We start from the raw sequence: 18,616 nt of genomic DNA, 5'->3' as shown, positions 1-18,616 counted from the left end.
CTCCCCCTATTTTCTAAAGGTGAAACCTTATACTATTAACTTTAGGCCCTTTTTTATTTCTAATATATGCATTCAATGCTATAGATTTTACTCTTAAGCACTATTTTCATTGAATCCTATACTTTTTCATTTGCATTTTGTTAAAAAATGTTTAAACTTTTTTTTCTATTTCTTATTTGACCTACATATTTTGGGATTTCTTTCCTTCTCTCTCTCTCTCTCTCTCTCTCTCTCTCTCTCTCTCTCTCTCTCTCTCTCTCTCTCCTCTCTCTCTCAATCTCTCTCTCCTAGGAGAGAATTAAAGAGCTTTTACCTGATGGCTCCGGGTCTCCAGCACCTGCCAGCAGCCCAGCGCAGGCACCAAGTGTCAGGCTGTCAACCAGCCAGGATGCTGGACATAGGAGAGCCTCTATCCTCTCTGCCACCTAATGACACAGACAGCACATGGCAGCCACACCTGCAGCGCATCTAGGGGCAGTAATATTTGGCATTTCTTATCTATTTTTCTGTTATAGATTTCTAGTTTAATTCCATTGTATGATTTCTATTTTTTTAATTAGTTAAGGTTTCTTTTATAACCCAGAATGTGCTCTACTTAGTGAATGTTTCACAGGAGCCTGAGAAAAATGTGTAATTTTTTTGTTGTTGAATGAAGTAATCCATAGAAGTCAATTATGTTCAATTACCTGATAGTGTTGTTGAATTGAACTATGTTCTTACTGATTTTCTGGCTTCCTGGATCTGTCCATTTTTGCTAGAGGAATAAAAATCTACATCAATCATATTCCTTGGCTTTTACACAAATCATTTGAAAATTTATGTCCACAAAAACCTGCTCACTGGCCCTGGCTGGGTGACTCAGTTGGTTAGAGCACCATCTCGTACATCAAAAAAAAGGTTTTGGGTTAGATTCCTCTTCAGGGCACATGTCTAGGTTGCAGGTTCAATCCACTGTCAGGGCACATACAGGAGGTAACCAATCAATATTTTTCTCTCACTTTTTTTCTCTTTCTCTCTCTCACTTCCCTTCCTCTCACTCTAAAATCAATAAAAACATATCCTTGGGTGAGGATTGAAAACAAACAAAAAACCTGCCTACTGATAGATACAGCAGCTTTATTCAAAACTGCCAAAACTTAAAAGCAACCAAGATGTGCATCAGTAGGTGAATGGATAGGGTTTGGTACATTCAGGAAATGACATGTTATTCAGTGCTACAAAGAAATAAGCTACCAAACCTTGAAATGACATGGAGGAACCTCAGATGCATATTTCTAAGTGAAGAAATCAATCTGAACAATACTGTTTCATTCCAACTCTCTAATATTCTGCAAAAGGCAAAGTTAAAGAAACTAAAATATTAGTGGTTGCCAGGATTTTTTGGGGGTGGTGGGCTGGTGGTACAGAGGAATGAGTAGGCAGACCACAAAGTATTTTTAGGAAAGTGAAACAACTCTCTATCTTACCTAATAATAGACAAACATGTAAATTGACCGTCCCTCTGTAATGCTCACCAGCCAATAAGGAGAGTATGCAAATTAACCCAACAAAGATGGCGGTTAATTTGCATACGTAGGCGCAAAGCGGTGGAGAGAAGACAGAAGGCTCCGGGCCGGAGCAGGGAAGACAAAGACTCCCGGCCGGAGCGGAGGCCTGGGTCCCGGGTGCCGGAGGAAAACTGGTGCTGGCAGCCAGGGGAAGGAAGGCCTATTGCATGAATCTCTTCATGCAATGGGCCTCTAGTGAGACTATAATGGCAGATACATGTCATTATGCATTTATCCAAATACAAAAAATGTTTAATGGCAAGAGTGAACTCTATTATAAATTATGAACTTTGGGTATCTATTTTAACAAATGTACCACTCTGGTGGAATATGTCAATAAGAGGTAAGGTTGTACATGTGTGGAGACAGGGTTTATACAAAATCTCTTTCTACTTTCTGCTCACTTTTACTGAGAACCTAAAACTGTCCTTGAAAATAAAGCTTATGAGTAAAAATTCAATATTAATTTCTCTATTTTTTTGTTCAAATAGTTCAATTGACTGAATCACCCTTCCTTTAAGATGTTATATATTAAGAAGTAGAGTTCATATAGGTGTGTGTCCTTTAACAGTGTTATCAGTGCATTACACGATGGGCTCTCCAAAGTGTGGGCCCCAAGGAGTACCATGAAAGTCATCTGGCAGCTCCTTAGAAATGCAGATGTTGGACCTTTTCCCAGACACACTGACTCAGAATTTCTGGGAGTGAGGCCCAGCAATCTGTTTATTAGAAAATACTTCCAGGGCTTTCATGCAGGCTAAAGTTTGAGAACCTGTTCACTATACCATACTGGAGAATGACTTCAACTGCTTTCTCTCCTTAGAAGTTCAATATAGCACATGCAGGGGGAGACACCATCCCTAGCAACCATGGTGGAAGCAAGCTTGACTGTCCCAGGCCAGAGGTATATGGTCAAATAATATGACAAGAATAGTTTATTAGAAAGGCACCTGACTAGAGACTGACCAATGATAAATAAGCCCCTAATTTGGAAATGTGGCTTGAGGATTCACTTGAATAAAGAACTAAAGTTAGCATTCCTGGATGGTGTCATTTTCAAATAGAATCTGGAAAGTATAAAATTTAGTCTGCCAATGAAGAAAAAAATTTAGCTGAAATGAAGAAGTGTTTCCTTTTTAAAAATGTTGAAAGTTTTACAGATGTTAAATAAATATCTCCTCATTATTAGGAAATAGCTCCTTCCTGTATAATACTGACTTATATTTATTGTTGAAAGTATTACAGATGTACCTCTCCCCCCTCATTAATCCCCTCCACCCCACACCCCCCACACTCCCAGGCCTTCACCACATTATTGCCTGTGTCCATGAGTTATACAGATATGCATATAAGTTCTTTGGTTAATCTTTTCCCTCCTCAACCTCCCACCCCCACCTTCCCTCTGAGGTTCAAATGAGCAATTGAGGCAGATGTTTTCTGTTTTTTTTCTGTGTCAGTGACTCTGGTCTATTCCTGAGGTAAAGCTAAACTCCCAGCTTTATGTTCTTTATTAAAGTTATGCATCTTTAAATCAGATAGCATGTTTTTCTCAAATTATCTCGATTGGTTTTCTTATTTGAAAACTGATAATCATGAGAGCAGGTAGAAGATAGTCTCCTCATTATTAGGAAATAGCTCCTTCCTGTATAATACTGTCTGATATTTATTTAACAGAAGACAAAATAGTTTATATCTCCTATAATGAAGAGCTCAAATAAAACTAGTAGAAAAGGACAATACAATACAACGTATGTGTTCCAGCATATTGAAGAAAAGGCAGCATCATTGTAGATAATTTACTGGGTAATATTGACAGGTCCTAGGATGGATTGGTATAGCATCATGAACACAGTTATGTGTAAACCTCTCTGGACTGCAATAGCATTTGTGGACACACACACACACACACATTTTTCTACAGTCCTAAGCACCTGGAGACTTTATGTAGTAGACTTTGATTTGCTGAGGGATTTCCCTTTATCTGGGATGTCTCCCTGTCTTTCAATCCAGACATAAATGAAGACTAATACAAAATATATATTTCATATGTGTATATAAAGGGTGGGGCAAAAGTAGGTTTACAGTTGTGAGTATGCAAAACACAGAGTTTATTCTTGTATTCTTTATTAATCATTGTATTATTTTTCATACAGGTTACAAAATGTTACCTCCAATAATTTATGTGCCCATCTGGCACCACAGGTAGTTATTATAGTATTGTTATCTATGTTCCCTATGTTTTACCTTATATTCCCTTGACTATTTTTTAACTCCCCACTAGTACTTCTTAACCACATTATGTTTTTTTACCCTGTCCCCCAATGCTCCTTCCCTCTGGCCTTCATCAGTTTATTCTCTGTATCTGTCTTTTTCTATTTTGTTTGTCTCTTTATTTTGTTCTTTAGATCTGACATATAAGTGATATCATATGGTATTTATCTTTCTCTATCATAACATAACTTAGCATACTATCTTCTAGATCAGTGGTCAGCAAACTCATTAGTCAACAGAGACAAATATCAACAGTACAATGATTGAAATTTCTTTTGAGAGCCAAATTTTTTAAACTTAAACTATATAGGTAGGTACATTGTTATTAACTTAATTAGGGTACTCCTAAGGCTTAGGAAGAACCACACTCAAGGGGCCAAAGAGCCGCATGTGGCTCGCGAGCCACAGTTTGCCGACCACAGTTCTAGATCCATCCATGCTGTTACAAATGATAAGATTTCATTCTTTTTTATGGCCAAGTAATATTCCATTGTATATATGTACTACAACTATTTTATTCACAATTTATCGATGAATAATAAGTATGATTCTAGATGGCAAAAAGACATATATGATGTTGCTCAACATCAGTAATCATCAGAGTAATGAAAAATTAAAACCATAATGAGGTACTACCTCACACCTGTCAGTAAGTTATCATCAGTGAATCCGCAAACAAGTGTTGGTGAGGATGTGGAGAAAAGGGAACCCTGGCGCACTGTTTGTTGGAATGCAGATTGGTGCAGCCACTATGGAAAAGGGTATGGAGCTTCCTCAAAAAAATAAAAATAGAACTGCCTTTTGACCAAGGGATTCCACTTCTGGGCATGTATCCAAAGAAATCCGAAAGGCAAATTTGAAAAAAAAATATGCACCCTTCATGTTTACTGCAGCATTATATACAATACTCAAGATAGATATAGCAACATTATTTTTAAGTGTACAGTTAAGTAGTGTTGAGTATCATCACATTTTATATAACAAATCTCTGGAACATTTTCATCTTACAAAACTGAAAGTCAATACCCACTAAACACTAATTCTTCCTCCTTTATTTCCCCAGCCTTTGAGAATCATATTTCTACTGTGCTTTTATGATTTTGACCACTTAAGACTCTATATGACGGGAACCCTACAGTATTTGTCTAGCTTATTTCACTTAGCATAGTGTCCTCGAGGTTAATCCATGTTGTAGCATGTGAAAGATTTTTTAAGGCTGCATATTAAACCATTATACTTATATATCACATTTTCTTTGTTCATTAATTTATCCTTGGACATTTGGATTACTTCCTCTGGATTTTTAGTGCCACTTAAAGTTTAAAACACAAATTTGTTGTACACTGACCATGTCCTTCATGACATCAGCTTCATTAAAGAAAATTAGGGGATCCAGATTATTAGCAAATATGTTTCATGTTTTCTATGTTTAAAATATGACTTGACTCCAGTCACCCTTGCAACTTTTTTACTTATTCTTAAATTATATTTAACTATTCCATCTGGGAAGAGACCTGCATATTCTTTTTATAAAAAATAAAAATTTGAGAAGTTAATTTTGATGAACAGTCTTGAGCACATGAATTTAGAAACTAAATGTAGAAAGTAATTATTGGTCTCATTCAGAGTTCCCCACACTGACATTGAACTCACATAAATGCAGTTTCTTTGGGACACCAAATAATAAGTAGGAAGAGTGCCAAAATATGTCAGGGAAAAAATATTATAGTGAGTCTTTTTGTTTAGTTTTTTTTTTTTTAATATTAGTGTTGCTTATATTTTAATGTGTGTAGGAATCACCTGGGAATATTGTAAAAATGTAGATTCTGATTCACTAGATTTGAATTAGTAAAATGTACTTCTGCATTTCTACCCAAGCTCAGAAAAGGTACTACCAGACACCAGACAATATATTGGACTTTTTAAGCAGAAATAATCTAAACTTAAGTAAATTTTATTTTTTTTAATATATTTTATTGATTTTTTTACAGAGAGGAAGGGAGAGAGATAGAGAGTTAGAAACTTTGATGAGAGAGAAACATTGATCAGCTGCCTCCTGCACACCTACCAGGGATGTGCCCGCAACCCAGGTACCTGCCCTTGACCGGAATCGAACCTGGGACCTTTCAGTCTGCAGGCCAACGCTCTATCCACTGAGCCAAACCAGTTTCGGCAAAACTTAAGTAAATTTTATAATGTCATTTTAAAAGTGCCCATCAACAGATGAATGGATTGGAAAACAGTGGTACATCTACACAATGGAATTACTAAGCTGTTGTAAAAAATAATAAATTCTTGCCATTTGCAACAGCATGGATGGAATTGGAGAGAATTATGCTAAGTGAACTAAGCCAGTCAGTGAAAGAACAATACCACATGATCTCACTCATTTATGGAATATAAAGAACATTATAAACTGATGAACGAAAATAGATACAGAGGCAGAGAAGCATTGAACAGACTGTCAAACTACAGTGGGAAGGCTGGGGAGGTTTGGGAGGGGGAGGTGAGAGATCAACCGAAGGACTTATATGCATGCATATGAGCATAGCCAATGGGGGGGGGGGGTGAAGGCAAGACAATATGGGGGGGGTGAAAGCATGTGACCGGGGGGGGGAGGGTAGGGGAGACCATGGGAAGGTCAATGGGAGAAAAAAAAGAGACATATGTACTACAATTTGTAATACTTTAAACAATAAAATAAAATTTAAAACAAGTATTAAGCAAATATAAAAATAAGCTCAAAAATCTGTTTTAAATAATACAAAAGTTATTCTCACATAAAATAAACACTTAATTCAAATAACTGAATATTCTTTAACATAGTGGATAATTTAAGATGTCAAAATAAATCCTTACTGGAGATATGGATGCAATATATTAGGCAGGTATGTTATATATACAATTTTCTTCTGTTTTATTTTATTTTATTTTATTTTTTTTTAGGTGTCTTTGTGTGACATATCATGTTATAGTACATTTTGCATTATGCTGGAATGGTAACAATAGTGAGTTAATTATTTGCCAGGAATATTTTCCAAATATTTTTAGTGACTGTAACATCAAAATAGATGCTCATTAGGAAGGTTGTATTATTTTACATTATAAAATTTATTTAAAACTATTTTAAGCCAATATGATCACCATATTATATAATGGAACATTCATTTTATTTATTTATATTTAGATTAAATTAATTTAGATAAAACTTTTGAGATACTTAAGTGGTTGTTTATGCAATATTAAATTGTGGCATATACTTAAAATTAATATTATTTAAAAAGTTAATTCTTGATCCAATATGGAAGCAGAGTATGTAGAAGGTATACTTACCTCCTTCCAGGACCAAACTTGAATTACAACTTAATTATGGAAAAGTCATCCTAAATGACCAACTGAGCACTAGCTGAAGAGAAGTTTTATAACCAAAGATTTATAGAAGAAGCCACATCGAGATTGGTACAGAGGATAGAGACATGAAAAGGACTCCTGGATCCCTAGGGGTGCAGCTGAGGTTCCAAAGGAATATCGAAGCTGTAGGGGATTCCGACTGAGAAGCATGGGACCTCAACCCCCTGCTGGACTCCCCAGCCCAGATGATAAAAGCCATAAACAAATGCCCACCTAACATCTGACTGTGAAAATCAGTGAGGATTCTACAGGGAGAGGCAGGAATCCACTAGAGCAGTGGCTGGCAAACTGCTGCTCACGAGTGGCTCTTTGGCCCCTTGAGTGTGGCTCTTCCAGAAAATACCACGTGGGGGGCCCACATACAGTGCAATTGAAACTTCGTGGCCCATGCGCAGAAGTCGGTATTTTGTGGAAGAGCCACACTCAAGGGGCCAAAGAGCCGCATGTGGCTCGCGAGCCGCAGTTTGCTGACCACTGCACTAGAGCCACAGGCACACTCTTAATGGCCAACACACAAAATTTTGTTCAAAGCCACTCACTAAGGGCTCCAGTGGAGGGAAGGCAGGCTGGACTAAAATTGTATGAGGAGAGCTGGGGTTTCTGGCACTAAGGAGAGTGCTGAAGGGACAGCTGCAGGATCCCTATGCTGAGTCATTCTCCAGGACCACAGACACCTCTTTCTGGGTTGGAGCTCTTCCTTCCATATGGCATCAGCCTGGGGGAAAGTAATAGCTCATCCTCTGGACTCCCTCTCACCACACCCTGCGAATCATACATCCTGCTGAAAGTCAGCTGCCATGGCCAGGGCATAGAGGCCTGGGAAAACTTAGGGAGTGTCAGTGACAGTTGTGTGGCTTTGGGATGGGGGTCATTCTGCCCACTTTTCTGTGAACCTGGTTAGCACTTCCCCTTTAAGGGAGACCCATTAGCCCCACTCTCCAGGCTCAGGGGTGGACCCACCTTCCAGGCTCCCAGTGGCCTCACATGCCCAGCTCCTGGTGGCTCCTCCTGGCTGAGAGCTGGGCAAAATCAGATACAGACTGAGTTGTGTAATTTTGGGCTGGGGACCACACCCATTAAGTTCCTCAAAGCCTGACTGGCACTTCCCCCTCACAAAGATTATCTAGCCCCACCATCCTGTCTTTCCAAGGCCCCACCTTGCTGAGTTTGGTTTCCTCTGAGAAGAACTGGGGTGGACTGAGCTGTATGGCTTTAGGACAGGGGTCATTTTCCCCTTGCATGCCTGAGCAGTGCAAAACCCTCCCTTCACATGGTCAGATCTTGATCTGCTTGGGCCTGATAAACTCAGCTGGCCTTACCCTGAGACCCTACTCCACTACATATGTGTGCAAACACCAAGCAGATGACAGCTAAACTTGGTATACCTTGAGTAGCCTCAGACCCAGCACTGGCACCAAGATTGAATGTGTATCCATCTGGTGAATATCACACACCCCTACCTGGTGATTCTCTGAGAACCTACCTCATGCAATTTGAGTACCACCAGAGGCTCTTTAAGTGACTGAGCCTAAAAGAAAGCTTCCAGGCAAAGGCAGGTGTAGGCAGATTTGCAGGTCTCTTAGGACTTTTGCTGACCTGCCCTCTGGACCTGTGCTGGTAATAGCCAGCCTTGGTACATAGATTGGCCCTTCTTGCACACATCCAGGCCCAGAAAAGGCAGCCACAAACTGTGCATCACTCTGTAGCTTCAAACAGATTGCTCAGGGCTAATAATAGGCAGAGTCTGGCATTAGCCTGCACTAGACTCCTTCCCAAGATGTCCCAAACCAACACATGCAATGGCCAGCTTCAGACAACACCAGTGCATTATCCAATAAGCTTTCAAGGGGCATACCTAAAGGGATATTTTGGTATGCACCACACAATGTTGAGGTGAATTCTTAGTCATGTGGTCAGCATGTGTATACAACTCACACACCATGGTTGGGGTTGAGCTCACAGTAAACCAGCTTTAAGGTTGATTCCATATACAATGGGTCAATCTCAATCAAGATTGATACAACAGAAGGGCCCAAAGGATCCGCATAAGAGACATTCCTGGAGTACCAGTAACAGGTGATCAAGAAGACTGCACCACTGGACCATTCAGGACACCTACTACATAAGGCCGCCTCACCAAGACTGAGGGTTGTATAAAATCTATTTAACACATAGAAATAGACAGAAGGAAACAGCCAAAATGTGCAGACAAAAAGTCAGGCCCCAAATGAAAGAACAAGAGAAAACTCCATAAAAGGTAGCTAAATTAAGTGGAGGCAAACAACTTATCAGATATAGAGTTAAGAAGCATAGTTATAATGATGCTGAAAAATCTTATAGGAACTACAAGGAACTTATTGAGAACTATATAAGAACTTACAAGGAACTTACAACAGCCTGATAAAGAACATAGAAACCACAAAAAAGTCAGAAGTGAAGAATGCAATATCTGAAATGAAAAATACACTGGGAAGAGTGAGCAGAAGATTGGATGAGGCAGAAGATCAAATCGTGATTTTGGAAGACAAGGTAGAAAAAAACAACCAATCATAGTAGCAAAAATAAAAATAATAATTAAAAAATGAGAATAGTTTGAGGGAGCTTTAGAACAACATGAAGCATAACAACATGTGAATCCTAAGGTAACCAGAAGGATAAGAGAGAGAGAAAGGGATCAAGACTCTATTTGAAGAAATAATGAACAAATATTCCCTTAACCTGGTGAAGAAAAAACACTCACAAGTCTATGAAGTTCATAGAGTCCTAAACAAGATGAATACAAAAGGACCATACCAAAACATATCATAATTAAAATAGCAAAGGTGAAAGACAAAGATAAATATTAAAAGCAATAAGATAAAGACAGTAGTCTACTAAGCATCTCCTATAAGACTGTGAATTGATTTTTCAACAAAAACATTTCAAGCCAGAAGAGATTAACAAGAAATATTAAAAGTGATGAAAAGCAAGAATCTACAACCAAGACTACTGTAATCAGCAAGGCTGTCATTTAAAATTGAATATAAATAAAGAGCTTCCCAGATTAGGAAAATTTAAAGGACTTTGTTTCCAATAAATCAGTAGTATAAGAAATTGTAAAGGGCCCTCTTTGAGAAGAAAAGAAAGGAAAAAAACAACAACAGAGGCACATAGTTAAATGAATAAGGTAGCAATAAATATGTACCTACCAATAGTCACTTTTATGGATTGAATGCTCCAATCAAACAACATAAAGTAGTTGAATGAATAAGAAAACTTGACATATATACGCTTTCACAAGAGACCCACCTTAGAACAAAAGATACACACAGACAAAAATTTAAGGCTGGAAATAGATATTTAATGCAAATGGAAAGGGAAAGAAAAGCTGAGGTAGGAATACTTATATCTGACACAATAGACTTTAAAACAAAGGTTATTGTAAGAGACAAAGAAGGACACTACATAATGATAAAGAAAGTAATCCAACAAGACAATATAAACCCATACGTTTATGAACCAAACATAGGAGCAAATAAATATTTAATGCAAATCTTTATGGATATAAAGGAAGAGATTGATAGTAATACAGTCATAGTAGGGGATTCTAACACTTAATTGACATCACTGGATAGATTTTCGAGACAGAAAATCTAGGATGACAACCTTAAATGATACACTGGATCAGATGAATTTAATTGATATCTTCAGAGCATTTCAGATATATATTCTATTCAAGTGCACATAAGATATTTTCTAGGATAAACAACATATTAGAACAGAAAACAAGTCTCAATAAATTTAAGAAAATTGAAATTATATCCAGCATATTCTATAACCATAAAGATATGGGATTATAAATCAATCACAAGAAAAAACTGAAAAATACATAAAGACATGGAGACTAAATAACATGCTTCTAAACAGTGAATGGGTTAACACTGAGATTAAAGAAGAAATCAAAAGATACCCTGAAACATATGAAAATGAGAACACAACAAACTAAAATCTATGGGGCACAGTGATAACAGTAGTCCTAAGAGAAAAATTTATGGCAGTACAGGCCTATATTAAAAACAAACCAACAAAAAGCAACAAGAAAAATCTCAAATAAACAATCCAACTTTACAGTTAAAGGGGCTTGAGAAAAGGTTAACAAACAAAGCCCAAAGCAATTAGAAGAAAGAAAATAATAAAGATCAAAACAGAAATAAATAAACTAGAGTCTAAAGAAAAAAAATCCAAAAGATCAATGAAACCAAGAGCTGTCTCTTTGAAAAGACAAACAAGGTTGACAAATCTTTAACCAGAAACATCAATATAAAACAAGAGAATCCAAATAAATGAAGTCAGAAATGAAAAAGGAGAAGTAACAACTGGCACCAAAGAAATAGGAAGGATCGTAAGAAAATATGAACAACTATAAACCAACCATGCGAACAATCTGCACAAAATAGATACATTTCTAGAAATATCATCCAAAACTGAATCAGGAAGAATAAGAGAATCTGGACTGACAGATTAAAACTAGTGAAACTGAAGCAGTAATCAAAACATTCCTAAAAAACAAAGGTCGATAACTTCATAGGTGAATTTTGCCAAACATTCAAAGAACAAGTATATTTCTTAACTATTCCAAAATAATACAAGAGGAAGGAAAACTGCCAAGCCCTTTTACAAGGCCAACATTACTCTAATTCCAAAACTAGATAAAGACACTAAAAGGCCAATATCCCTGATGAACTAGATGCTAAAATCCTCAACAAAATATTAACAAACTGAATCCAGAAATACATTAAAAAGATCATAAACCATTATTATTTTTTCTGAGAATGCAAGCTTAGTACATTATCTTCAAATCAATAAATGTTGTACACCACATAAACAAAATGAAGGAGAAAAACAAGCAAATAAACACATGCTCAATCTGACCAGTGTGACTCAGTGGACAGTGAATAGGCTTGAACAACTAAGGGCTGTGGGTTCAATTCCCAGTCAGGTGCACATACCTGAGTTGCAGGTTTGATACCTAGCACTGGTTGGGGCATATGTGGGAGGCAACCAATTGATGTGTCTCTCTGAAATGACGTTTCTCTCTCTTTCCCCTGCCTCTCTCTCTTCCACTCTCTCTAAAAAATAAATGAAAAAAAGTATCCTTCGATGAGGATTAACAAAAACAACAAACAAACAAAAAAGCACATGGTCATCTCAACGATGTAGAAAATCGTTTAATAAAATCTAGCACCCAAATATTATAGAAACTCTCAACAAAGTGGGAATAGATAAACATACTTCAATATAATTAAAGCTATATATGTGTAAAACCCAAAGCTAACTTCATACTCAATAGAAAAAGACTACAAATGTTTTCCATAATATGAGGAACAAGACAGGGATATCATCTTTCACTACTCATTAAATACTAGAGGCCTGGTGCATGGATTCATGCACTGGTGGGGTCCCTTAGCTTAGCCTATGGGGATTAGGACAAAACTGGCTTTCCAACATCCCCTGAGGGGTCCTGGATTGTGAGAGAGCAGTTCTCGGGTGACGCAACCCAGAATCAAGCTCTCTCCTCTCTGGGTCTGGGGTGCAGGTGAAACAGATTTGGAGCTGACAGTGGCCCAGCAGCAACCTAACCCATGGCCAATTCTTCGCAGAATTGGGCTCCCTTCTCTACTGGTCAGAGCATCTGTCCCCTGGTGGTCATTGCACATCATAGCTACCAGGCAAATGGTCGAACGGTCAGACAGTCACTTAGGCTTTTATGTATATAGATAGTATTGTAAATTTTAGCCAGGACAATTAGACAAGAAGAAGATATAAAAAGCATCAGATTTGGGAAGGAAGAAGTAAAACTGTCATTATTTGCAGAAGACATGATACTGTATATAGAGAACACTACAGATTCCAACAAAAAACTATTAGAGCTGATAAATGAATTCAGCAAAGTAGTAAGATACAAAATTAATATCCAGAAATCAGTTGCATTTTTATACACCAATAATGAACTATCATAAAGGGAAACAAAAAATAATCCCAAGGTTTTAAATAGCTATACTTGGAGAAATATAAGACATTAAAGAAAGACAAAAATAAGTGGAAGCGATACCATATTTATGGATAGAAAGAATCAACATAATTAAAATGTCTATACTACCCAAAGCAATCTATAGATTCAATATAATTTATATCAAGGTACCAAAGCTATATTTCACAGAACTACAATAAATACTCCCAAAATTTATATGGAACCACAAAAACCCCAAATAGCCATATAAATCTTGAGAAAGAAGACTGAAGTTTTAGGAATCATGGTATCTGGTATCAAATTATACTACAAGACCAGTGTTGTATACAAGCAGGATTGTATTGGCATAAAAACAGACATATCAATGGAACAGAATAGAGAACCCTGAAATAAAACCATGCCTTTATGATCAATTAATATTTGACAAAAGAGGTAAAAACATACAATGGGTTAAATATAGTCTATTTAATAAATGGAGTTTGGAAAATTGGACAAATATCTGCAAAAAAAAAAAAAAAGTGAAACTAGACCACCTTACACCATACATAAGAATAAACTCAAAATGGATTAAAGACTTAAATGTTAGATTTGAAACCATAAAAATCCTAGAAGACAACATAGGCAATAAAATCTTGGACATTTCCTGTAACAATATTTTTTTCTGATGTATTGCATTGAGCAAGGGAAACAAAAGAAGAAAATAAACAAATGGGATTACATCAAACTAAAAAGTTTTTGTACAACAAAGGAACCATCAGCAAAATGAAAAGACAACCCACTGAATGGGAGAGAACATATTCACAAAATATACATCTGATAAGGGTTAATGCCCAAAATTTATAAAGAATTTCAACACCAAATAATTAGACCAGGGGTCCTCAAACTTTTTAAACAGGGGGCCAGTTCACTGTCCCTCAGACCGTTGGAGGGCCGGACTATAGTTTAAAAAAAAAACTATGAACAAATTCCTGTGCACACTGCACATATCTTATTTTGAAGTAAAAAAAAACAAAACTTCAAAAAAAAGGCTCTACTAAAAAAAAATAGACCTCCTAACTTCAAAAAAAAAAAAAAAAATCCTAACTTGTTCTTACCTCGGTCCTCAGGCAGCATCAGGCTCTGCACAGGCAAGCTCATGACTCCTCCAATCACACCCGAGACTGAGAGGAGGAATCGAGAGACAGAGAGAAGGAAGGGAGTCGAAGAGTGCGGTGCACATTCCACACATGTGCACTGCGGGCCAGGACCAGTCGGCTGCTAAGCAACAGGCAGTGGCAGCAAAAACACCCGGCGGGCCGGATAAATGTTTTTGGTGGTCCGCATGTGGCGTGCGGGCCGTAGTTTGAGGACCCCTGAAGTAGACAATTTAATTTAAAAAAAAAAAAACTGTCAAAGTACCTAAATAGAGGTACTTTTTCCAAAGAGGGCATACAGATGGCCAAAATCATATGAAAAGGCTCTCAATGCCACTAATCATCAGAGAATTTCAAATTAAGACCACAATTAGATATCACATCACCTTTGTTAGAATGGCTATCATGAATAAATTAACAAACAAAAGTATCAGTGAAGATGTGAAGAAAAGGGAACCCTCATGAACTTTTGGGAATGTGGATTGGTGCAGCCACTGTGGAAAGCAGTATGAAGTTACCTCAAAAAATTAAAAATGGAACTGCGTTATGACCCAGTGATTCCACTTCTGGGAATATATCTAAAGAAACTTGAAAAACTAATGGGAATGAATATATGTACTCATATTTTCATTGTGGTGTTACTTATAACAGCCAAGATTTGGAAGCAATCCAAGTGTCCTTTATAGATGAATGGGTAAAAATATGTGGTACATTTACACAATTAAATTCTACTCAACAGTAAAAAAGAAGGAAATTTTACCGTTAGTGACAGCATGGAGGAACCTGGAGAGCATTCAGTGGTTCTCAACCTTCTGGCCCTTTAAATACAGTTCCTCATGTTGTGACCCCAACCATAAAATTATTTTCGTTGCTACTTCATAACTGTAATTTTGCTACTGTTATGAATCATAATGTAAATATCTGATAGGCAGGATGGTCTTGGGAGACCCCTGTGAAAGGGTCGTTCGACCGCCAAAGGGGTCTTGACCCACAGATTGAGAACCTCTGTGCTAAGTGAAGTAAATCAGTCAGAGAAAGACAAGTACCACATGATTTCACTCATGTGTGGAATCAAATGAACAAAGAAAACTAACAAAATTAAAACGTACTCATAGCTAGAGAACAGGCTGACAGTTGCCAGAGGGGATGTAGTTTGCTGGGTGGGTAAAAAAGGTAAAGGTATTAAGTGAAAAACAAAGAAAAAAAAACCCAGAAAACCCAAACACCTCATAAACAGACATTAGCCTGATGATTACCAGAGGAAAAGAAGTGTAGGAGAAGGTAAAAAAGAGTATACGGGGAATAAATTGTGATGGAAGGATACTCGATTTGGTGTGGTAAACACACAGTACAATATCCAGATAATGAATTATAGAATCATACACCTGAAATTTATTAATCTGTGCCACTCCAAAAATTCATAAAAATCTTTTTGAAAATAATAATTAAATCATTTATTTCTTTAAAAGATTTGTTAGAAAAAGATTAACATCTTAAGTATGTACATGAGAAACTTTTAGCCTAATATTTTTATTCTTTTCTATTATCTATATTTTAAACCATTGACAAGCACAGCAAGATGATCTTTTAAATCACTCATTATACATGATATTCTATTATCTTACATCCATTATAACTTGTTAGAAACTTTTAATAATGCATGACTCCAGAAGGCAATTCCACTTAATAGAAACAGATACTTAAATATTACTCCATCTATATTTTATTAATTTATGAAGCATACTGGCAACCGAGCCAGTAATTTTGTCAGAAATGAAGGGTTACTAAGCAGTTGTAAATGATCCAAATTATTAACTATGACAGCATAAAATAGCTAATCTATTTCATTTTCTTTTCTTTTTTTACATTTTATTTTCCCAACAAAGACAGATATTTGTAGCTCTCTTATGAACTTCAAAACTCAATAAAATGTAAGATAATAACTTAGACTTGCTAAATATCCAATATATATCATAATATCTCAATTAGAATGCTACAATTTAATGATTATTGTATCCAAAACATCATTGTGACAGAATCTACTCTATTATCTTCTCATAATAGAATGAATTTTATCAGCATAAAGAATAAAATTAATCTGATCTTTGTTAAATTATAGCATATATTATATAAATAAAACATAAAATATTTAAAAATTTTTCAGTTGGAAGAGAGGAAGAACTTTAACATTATTTTTCTCTTTTGGTATAAAATCATTCCATTTTGGAGATATTTGTGGGACCATCTTCTAAAAAGAAATAATATGAAATGTATAGGAGGAAAATAGTTTCAGGATATGATTAAACAATTTTTGCAAGAAATATTAAAATCTACATTGCTAGTTCTGAATAATGTAGTAAATTTATTTTTAGTCAAAGCTAATTCAAGAGTTTAGTTGCTATCTATAAAATGTTAATATTACATTATACATTTAATAAAGAAGGTTTACCTGGAGTATAAGAATTTGCCTCTGCCAATTTTCAATGTTTTTGACATTGACAAAAGAATAAGTAGATTAATCAATGTGACTGAGGTATTAATACCTTTTCAAAAAATGAAAACAACTGAATCATCTCTAGATTAAGACTTTCCATGATATAGTAGAAGGTGCTACTTCTTTCTTGATAATCCATTCTTACATTTAATTTTCTAGTCAATAAATTTACTATACATTTTAAGTATGCTTTGGTACTGTTACAGAATTTACCAGGCAACCAAAAAATACACAGGGAGTACTTGGAGATCCAGGATAAACCCATTTATTTTCAGATGTTTCACATATACTAGCACAGTGACTCAGGGATCAGTTCTCCAAATCCCTGAGTCTGTGAATGTGGAGGAAGCTTTTCCTTCATACCCTTTGGTTCCTTTGTCCCCCAAATATGGATCAGGCTTCCGAGCCTTTCATGGGCTTTGCAGAAAGCCCCGTGTGTTGGGATGGGCGATGTGAGACCACACCAACAGACCTGGCCTGGCCCCAGTGCTGATAACCCCCTCTGGGGTTTTGTATGGTTCATGGTTTATAGCTTCTGTAAAATGGGAGTATTTAGGAAATAGGTCTTGCAAGATCAGATAATTAAGGAAGGGGCAGTGACTTGATTATAGGCTAATAAGAATGTGCATTAGGGATACTGATTAACTAGGTACAGAGTCAGGCTGCTAGCCTCTTACATTTTTTCACAAATGGAGTTAATTATCGGCTATCGAGAGTGTGCGTTAGAAGGCAGGTTACTGGCACAGATTCAGATTGCTAGCCCTGCCCCTCCCACCACCCCCCCAAAAAATGTCTTATATTCCCCATCAGTACCTTTTAATTACTGGTAATAAATAATAAATAATAATATAATTAGACTGTGTACATAATTTCCATTAGCATCTTCAGATGAGATTAGCATCGAGGCAGTTTCGAACAATCAGATATCATGCATCTGGAATTTAGCAAAATAAGGATTTTAACATGTGCCACTCAAACTTGAAATTATTTTTATCAGGATATAATGTTTGTTTTAATGGCAAGTTAACAGCTTGCTGCATGCCTCCCTCCTAGATGTACATTTAGTACACATAAAAGTACAAGGTAGCTCTAGCTGGTTTGGCTCAGTGGATAGAGCATCAGCCTGCAGACTGAAGGGTCCCAGGTTCAATTCTGGTCAAGGGCACATGCCTGGGTTGCGGGGTTGATCCCTAGTAGGGGACATGCAGGAGATAGCCAATCAATGATTCTCTCTCATCACTGATGGTTCTAGCTCACTTTCCCTCTCCCATCTTCTCTGAAATCAATAGATATATTTATATAAAAAAATTACCTTTGAGTTCAGTAGGTGATGACAACATTCTCTAATGCTCATCATAAAGCAGATTTAAAATAACTGTCTGACAGGGGGTTTAATACTATATGGTGTTATTCTAACAAATGAGGCAATTTAAAAAACAAATTTGCTAATTAGGTCATTGTTGTAACTCTTTCCTGTACTTTCTCCAATTTTTTTAATCTATTATAAAACATTGCTACTCCTTCCAGCATATGATTTGGCTTGACCTTTCCAAATATTTTCTCCTTCATGAATTTTAAACTTTTAATGGGTTATGTTATATAGACTTGTCTTCATTACTTTTCATATGGCATTCCACATGGAAAAATTGAAGTTTTCATTAATTTGAATGTGTAGAAGTCTCACACCAAGAAAAATACATTCTTAACTGAAAATATAGATAGTAAAATCCATTACATACCATTCTCTGGC

The 18,616-nt window shown here is 36.5% G+C and overlaps 1 pseudogene; it reads right to left on the bottom strand.

Moving 5' to 3' along the window:
- Positions 1-363: 363 nt before the first annotated feature.
- Positions 364-479, bottom strand: LOC118652369 (annotated as a pseudogene).
- Between the last annotated feature and the right edge of the window lie 18,137 nt (positions 480-18,616).

This window comes from Myotis myotis, unplaced genomic scaffold, assembly GCF_014108235.1.
Source record: "Myotis myotis isolate mMyoMyo1 unplaced genomic scaffold, mMyoMyo1.p scaffold_m19_p_3, whole genome shotgun sequence".
Classification (NCBI taxonomy): Eukaryota; Metazoa; Chordata; class Mammalia; order Chiroptera; family Vespertilionidae; genus Myotis; species Myotis myotis.
Note: the sequence above shows the minus strand (reverse complement) of the source record. Positions and strands in the feature narration are given on the sequence as shown.